At 41.1% G+C, this 6596-nt stretch overlaps 1 pseudogene; it reads right to left on the bottom strand.

The window, feature by feature from the left end:
• Nucleotides 1–4447: 4447 nt before the first annotated feature.
• Nucleotides 4448–5075, bottom strand: LOC134386548 (large ribosomal subunit protein eL13-like; annotated as a pseudogene).
• Nucleotides 5076–6596: the final 1521 nt, after the last annotated feature.

Genomic DNA, 6596 nt, shown 5'->3' with positions numbered 1-6596 from the left:
GCTCTATGTTAGAAACAATTGTACTCAATTATTATTTTTATTATTATTATTTTTTTTAATGGCTGTCTGGAATAGGGATCAGCCCCTAGACCTTGATGTTATCAGCACCACACTCTAACCAACTGAGCTAACTGGCCAGCTCCAGCGTCTTAGATTTTATTAACAAAAAATTTGTGGAAATGTATTTTTTTCTTCTTATATAAGTACCTATATAATATCCTCAATTTTGCTCTCAGCCTGCAAAACCTAAAACATTTACTTTTTAGCCCTTTGCAGAAACAGGTTGTCAACCCCGATGTAGATTGTAGTAAGTCTCAACATTGACTGCACATTTAAATCACCTCGGGATCTTTGTTTAAAAAAAAAAAAAGCCCATGTAAGGGGCCCCACTCTCAGATATTCTGATTTAATTGGTCTGGAGTGCGGCCATTAAAAGCTCCCCACTGAGACTCAAATCTGTGGCCAGAATTGAGAACTATTGACCTAAGTGATGTACAACATTCTAATACTAGGTTTTTTTAGAATATCATTAAGATGAAAACACATAAATTTTAATTGTAAAAAAAATAGTTTGAGGACTGCAAGAATTCATTCTCAACTCCTGGGAGTGTGTGGAACCCAGTTTGAAAACCACTGGAGGAAATCATAAAATTTCTGCATAAAATTGCTCCCTAATATATTTTAAAACTACAAGCTGGTACAGTGGAAAGAACACTACACTTGGAATTATTGTGCAGACTTTGGATGACCTGGTAGTGCTTGGAACTGTGCTAGGCACTGAAGGCTTAAAAATGAATAATATCTGTTTCATTCACAGACTGGATTTGGAGAGGGTGGGGTACAGACAATTAACTAATTATTTAAATATAATGAGATTAGGGCTGTAATAAAGTGTTAGTCTGTTTTCTGTTGCTAATAACAGAATGCCTGAAACTGAGTAATTTATAAGAAAAAACTTCTACAGTTTTAGAGGCTGGGAAGTCCAAAGTCCAGGGGACACATCTGATGAGGGCGTTCTTGGTGGAAACTCTCTGCAGAGTCCAGTGAGAATGGTAAGAGCGTGTGTGTGTGTGTGTGTGTGTGTGTGTGTGTGTGTGTGTGTGTGTGTGTGTGTGTGTGTGTGTGTGTGTGTGTGTGTGTGTGTGTGTGTGTGTGTGTGTGTGTGTGTGTGTGTGTGTGTGTGTGTGTGTGTGTGTGTGTGTGTGTGTGTGTGTGTGTGTGTGTGTGTGTGTGTACACCTTGGTATTACAACACTATGCTCTGTGCTGTAACAAACTGAGCTAACTTGGCCAGCCAAGAGCACTTCTTAACATTTAACATGCTCACCTGCTGTATAAGTCCATTTCTGTTGCTTATAACAAAACACCTGAAATTTGGTAATTTATATAGAAACAATATTTATTGCTTACAGTTTTGGAGACTGGGAAGTCCAAAGTTCAGGAATATTTGGTGAGAGCCTTGGTGGTGGTGACAGTGACACAGGGGTCTCACATGGCAGAATGGTGGAGCAGAGAGGGAGATACTTTCATGTGCTCTCCTTTTAATGCCCTCAGAACCACACCCACGACCACCATTATTAATCCATTTCACTAGGGCATGGTCATCACAATCTAATCACCTCTTCAAGGCTCCACCTGTCAATTGTCATAGTAGGATTTCCCACCCTCAACAGTTACGGTGGGGATTGAGCTTCAGTGAGTTTGGGGGGCATTCAATCTATAGCATTCTTCCCCTGACCCCCCAAAACTCATGTACTTTTCACATGCAAATACATTCATTACATCCCCAAAGTCTTAACTCGTTTCAACTCAAAAGTCCAAAGTCCCATCTGTGAAATCAAACAAGTTATCTACTCTCAAGATACTATAGTGGGACAAACATGGGGTACATATTCCCATTCAAAAAGGGAGAAATAGGCCAAAAGAAAGGTGTAACAGGTCCCAAACAAGTCTGAAACCCAGCAGAGAAAGTAACACATCTCAAAGCTGATGAATCATGTACCTTGACTCCATGTTCCTCATCCTCTGCATTCTGGTGCAGGGGTTAGGCATCTAAGTCCTCAGGCAGCTCCACTCTTACGGCTTTTCTGGTCCTTGGCCATGCTTGAGCTCTTTCAGGCTAGCATTGCACCCTGGTAGCTCTACAGATCTGGGGTCTCCATGGCAGTCCTGCTCTCACAACCCCACTAGACATGGCACTTATGGGGTTTCTCTGCTACAACTTTGACCCCACGTTTCTTCTTGGCATTGCTTTACCAAAGGTTGTCTGTGGTGACTCCACTCTGTGACAGATTTCTTCCTGTGTCCTCAGGTTTTTCCATACATCCTTTGAAATTGGGGTGGAGACTTCTATGGCTCCACAGCTCTGGCATTCTGTGAGCTCACAGACTTAACACCATGTGGACACTGCCAAGGCTTCCAGCTTGTGTTTTCCGAAGCTGTGGGTCCAGTCACACTTGGGGCCAATTTAGCCATGGTTTGGGCAGCCAAAGCAGCTGGGGTTGCTGGTGCTAGAAGCAGCTTCCTGAGGGGGCCCTGGGCAGTGAGTCTGACGGGGGCACCTCAGGCCGGTTCCCCAAGGAAATCTCTGAAATGCCTTCAAGGTCTTTTTTCCCTTCTCCTGATAATCCCTTTCTTCTATATTAATCTCCTTTGCAAAGGGTTGCTGGGCTATACCCTTGCTTTCATGGCCAGGCTGAAATTTTTCCAATTTTTTGCCCTCTGCTTTTCTTTTGAATTATAAATTCTGGGTTTATCTCATACCTTTTCTGCCATAACTCAGCATAGGCTACTGCAAGTAGCCATGGAGCTTCCTTAATGCTTTGCTGCTTAGAAATTTCTTCCACCAAATTCCCTGGGTTGGTACCTTTAAGTTCCATATTTGATAAAACTTTTGGGCATGAACAGAATGCAGCCAAGTTCCTTGCCAGTTCATAGCAAGGGTGATCTTTGCCCCAGTTTCCAATAAATCCCTTCTCATTTACATCTGAGGTTTTCTCAGAATGGTCTTTACTGTTCATATTTCTATCAGCATTCTGCTCACAACTGTTTAACCAGTCTCTAAGAAGTTGCAAACTTTCCCTGGTTTTCTTGTCTTCTAAACTCCCACCAGCAGCTAGGATTTTTCTAGCCTCCTCCTTCAAATTCTTCCAGCCTCTCCTCCAAATTCTTCCAGGCTTTCCTCCACACCCAGTTCCAAAGCTGCTTCCACATTTTCAACTATTTGTTATAAGCAGCACCCCATTTCTCTGATATCCATTTTCTATATTAGTCCATTTCTGTTGCTTAGAACAAAATACCAGCAACTGGGCAATTTATAAAGAAACAATATTTATTGCTTACAGTTTCAGAGATGGGGAAGTCCAAACCCCAGGTAACACATTTGGCATGGGCCTTGTTGGTTGGTGGTAACTCTTCACAGCAATGCCAGGTGTCATATGATGAATGGCTTGAGCAAGAGAGAGCACTAACCTCACTCACTCTCCTTGTAAAGCCATCAGAACCACACCTCTTACCACCAATTAAACCATCAACTTATTATTCGCCTCACCTTTTAATTACCATAATAGAATTTCCCATCTTCAGGGGCTGGCTGGTTGGTTAGCTCAGTTGGTTAGAGCACAGCCTTACAACAACAAGGTCATGGGTTCAGATCCCCATTCTGGCCAGCCACCAAAACAAACAAACAAATGAAACAAAGAATTTCTCACCTTCAACGTTGTTACAGTGGGGATTAATACATGAACCTTTGAGGGGACACAATTCAATCCATAGCAGGATCCATTTTTTAAAAAACTTTTTAATGTGAAATAATTAATTTGTAGAACAGTTGCAGTGATAGTACCAATAGTTGCCATATCACCTTCACCAAGCTACATCTAAAATTTTACGTGACCGTGGTACATGTGTTAAAAATAAGCAATTAACATTGGTACAACACTATAAACTACAGATTTTATTCAGATTTCACCACTTTTTCCACCAATGTCTTTTTTCTGTTTCAGGATACTGAACAATGGCTTTTAATGAACAATAGAATGAGAAGTTATTAATATGGTTTCACATTCCACATTGCAACTAGCCTTTACAAAATAGCCCTTGCAGAGTTTGGGTGTAATATCAAATAAGAATTTTCTCAATTATCTGAAAAGGCTATTAAAATACCCTTCCATTTTCCAAACAGATTTTCTTCAAATACTTTAATCAGAACAACTTATTGCAACAGATTAAATGCAGAAGCAGATATGAAAGTCCAGCTGTCTTTTATTAAGCTGGACATTAAAACTATTTTGAAATAATGCTATATTACTCACTAAATTTTTTTGTTTTGAAAAAGTTATATTTTATTTTTTTCCCATCGTTTAATATTAGTGAAACTTATATAACATGATTGCCATATTAAGCTTTGTTTTTTAACTTCTGACTTATTAAAAGTCTGCAACAGGGCTTTATTTTTTCTTTTCCACATCTTATTCTGCAGCTTCCTTGGCCCTCTTTACCCAAATGCGTAGGAGGCAGGCGTTGGCCCGGGCCATGCCGAAGACTGGCAAATGCCTTGAAGTTCTCCTCCCCGTTGATGACTCTGGCTTTCTCCTTCTTGTAGACATTCCATATGAGCATTACTGGTCCTGTTAGTTGAGTGGCCAGTTTGACTTCTTCAGCAGGGCTGTCTCCTTTCTTGGAGACAAAGGGCTTCCTGGGGAAGAGCATGGGCTTGGAGCGTTACTCCTTCAGCCACTGCATGTTGGCTTGTAGGGGCTCAGTGGACTTGTTCCACCTCCTCAGTTCCACGGAGATCCCAACAGTGTGGGCCGACTGCTTGTGGATGCTGGCCACCCTCAGCTCCTCCAGGCTGGTGCCCCTGCTGGCCTATACTCTGGTACAGCGCACCATGGGTCACCTCGTGCTGGGCTGCATGGCCTGAGGCAGGGTGTGGGGCAAGGCGGTGTGCATTTGCCTGCCGGGCCTTGCTCTGTAGATGTTCCTGGCTGGCTGCTTGAACCACATGGCCATGTGCTACTGCCAGTCCTTGTGGACGGGGGGCTTCAGGATCATGTCCTTCTGGCTGGGCGCCATGGCTGCCTGCTCCATAGGAGAACAGCCTTTAAGCAGTTTTTGAACTAATGAAACAATCAAAATGAAGCAGATTTTCCAAAACTCACTTTCTTGGGATAAGTTTCATAAATTCAAGGTGGACATCTTGTTCTTAAGATAAACAATGTATGTGGTTAAAACTGCTGATTTATTAATATGTAACATGTTGGTTCTGGTTTGATTGGGGTTTTTTGTTTTGTTTTGTTTTTGTGTGGGAGAGGGAGCGGTTGGCCAGTATGGGGATCCAAATCCTTGACCTTGGTGTTACTAGCACCATGCTCTAACCAAATGAGCTAACCGGCCAGACCTATTGGTTCTGGATAAGCCATTTAGGTATTGCTAATAGGTAAAGCATGAAGTTTCTGCTTCCAGGTTGCACACATACACTTTTGGTTCCCATGTCGTAATCAGTAAATGATGGTGATTCTTGTGGTCCGTGAGAAAAGGGACAGCTGTGCTTGGAACTTCCCCCTCCCTCTTGAAACTCCCTTATGGAATGCCTTTACTTGCAGTAGACTTCGGAGCACTTTCCAACTCTGTTGGCTTGTGGTTCCTGGGTCAGTCCTCAAGCTTGGCTTTCAATAAACCTTTATAAAATTATTTCTGCCTCCACAGCCTTGATTTCAGACTACAAAATATTCAATTGTATGGAATTAATTACATTCACAATGCAGTATGACTGCTACCTCTATTTCCAAAACTTTTTCATCATCCTAAACATAGAACTCTGTACCTGTTAAGCAATAACTTCTCATTATTCCTCCACCCCACCCCCCACCCCAATTTCTGGTAACCTCTAATCTGCTTGTCTCTGAAATTTTTTATTTTTTAACTGACCTGTAATAATTGTATATATTTATGGAGTACAATGTGATATTCGAGTACGTTTCTATAGTATACAATGATTGTATCAGAGTATGCAGCATATCCATACCTCAAACATTTGTCACCTCTTTGTGTTGGGAATGTTCAACATCCTCTCAACTAGCTGCTCGAAGTTATATAGTAATTTGCTGTTGACTGTATTCTCCCTGTATTGCTATAGCACTTTAGATCTTATTCTTCCTATCTCTATAATTTTGTATTCAATGGCTACCCTCTCACCATCACCTTCTCCTCCCTCTACTTATTAGTCTCTAGTAAAGACTATTGTACTCTCTATTTCTGAGATCAATTTTTTTAGCTTCCACAGATGAGTGAGAACACCATGCTCTAACCAACTGAGCTAACTAGCCAGCCCCTAATTTCCATTTTCATACTAATTTTTAACTAAAGTCAGTTTTGTTTTCTGATATTTCTACAAGTAATATATTTACTTATGATAAGTATTTATTCCTTAGCTAATAAATTGTCACTTTCAGATAGTACAAGATTGCCTCTTTTTTTGTTTTTTCTACAGATTTTTATTTTTTATTAATATTTTTTTATGTTCTATGATGTTGTGGAGCAGTTGGGAAGGAGAGGGAGAGCAGACAGGGGAAGGAAATGGGATGGAAGAAGGAA

This window comes from Cynocephalus volans, chromosome 9, assembly GCF_027409185.1.
Source record: "Cynocephalus volans isolate mCynVol1 chromosome 9, mCynVol1.pri, whole genome shotgun sequence".
NCBI classification, from domain to species: Eukaryota; Metazoa; Chordata; class Mammalia; order Dermoptera; family Cynocephalidae; genus Cynocephalus; species Cynocephalus volans.
This window is presented reverse-complemented; position numbering and strand designations above follow the sequence as displayed.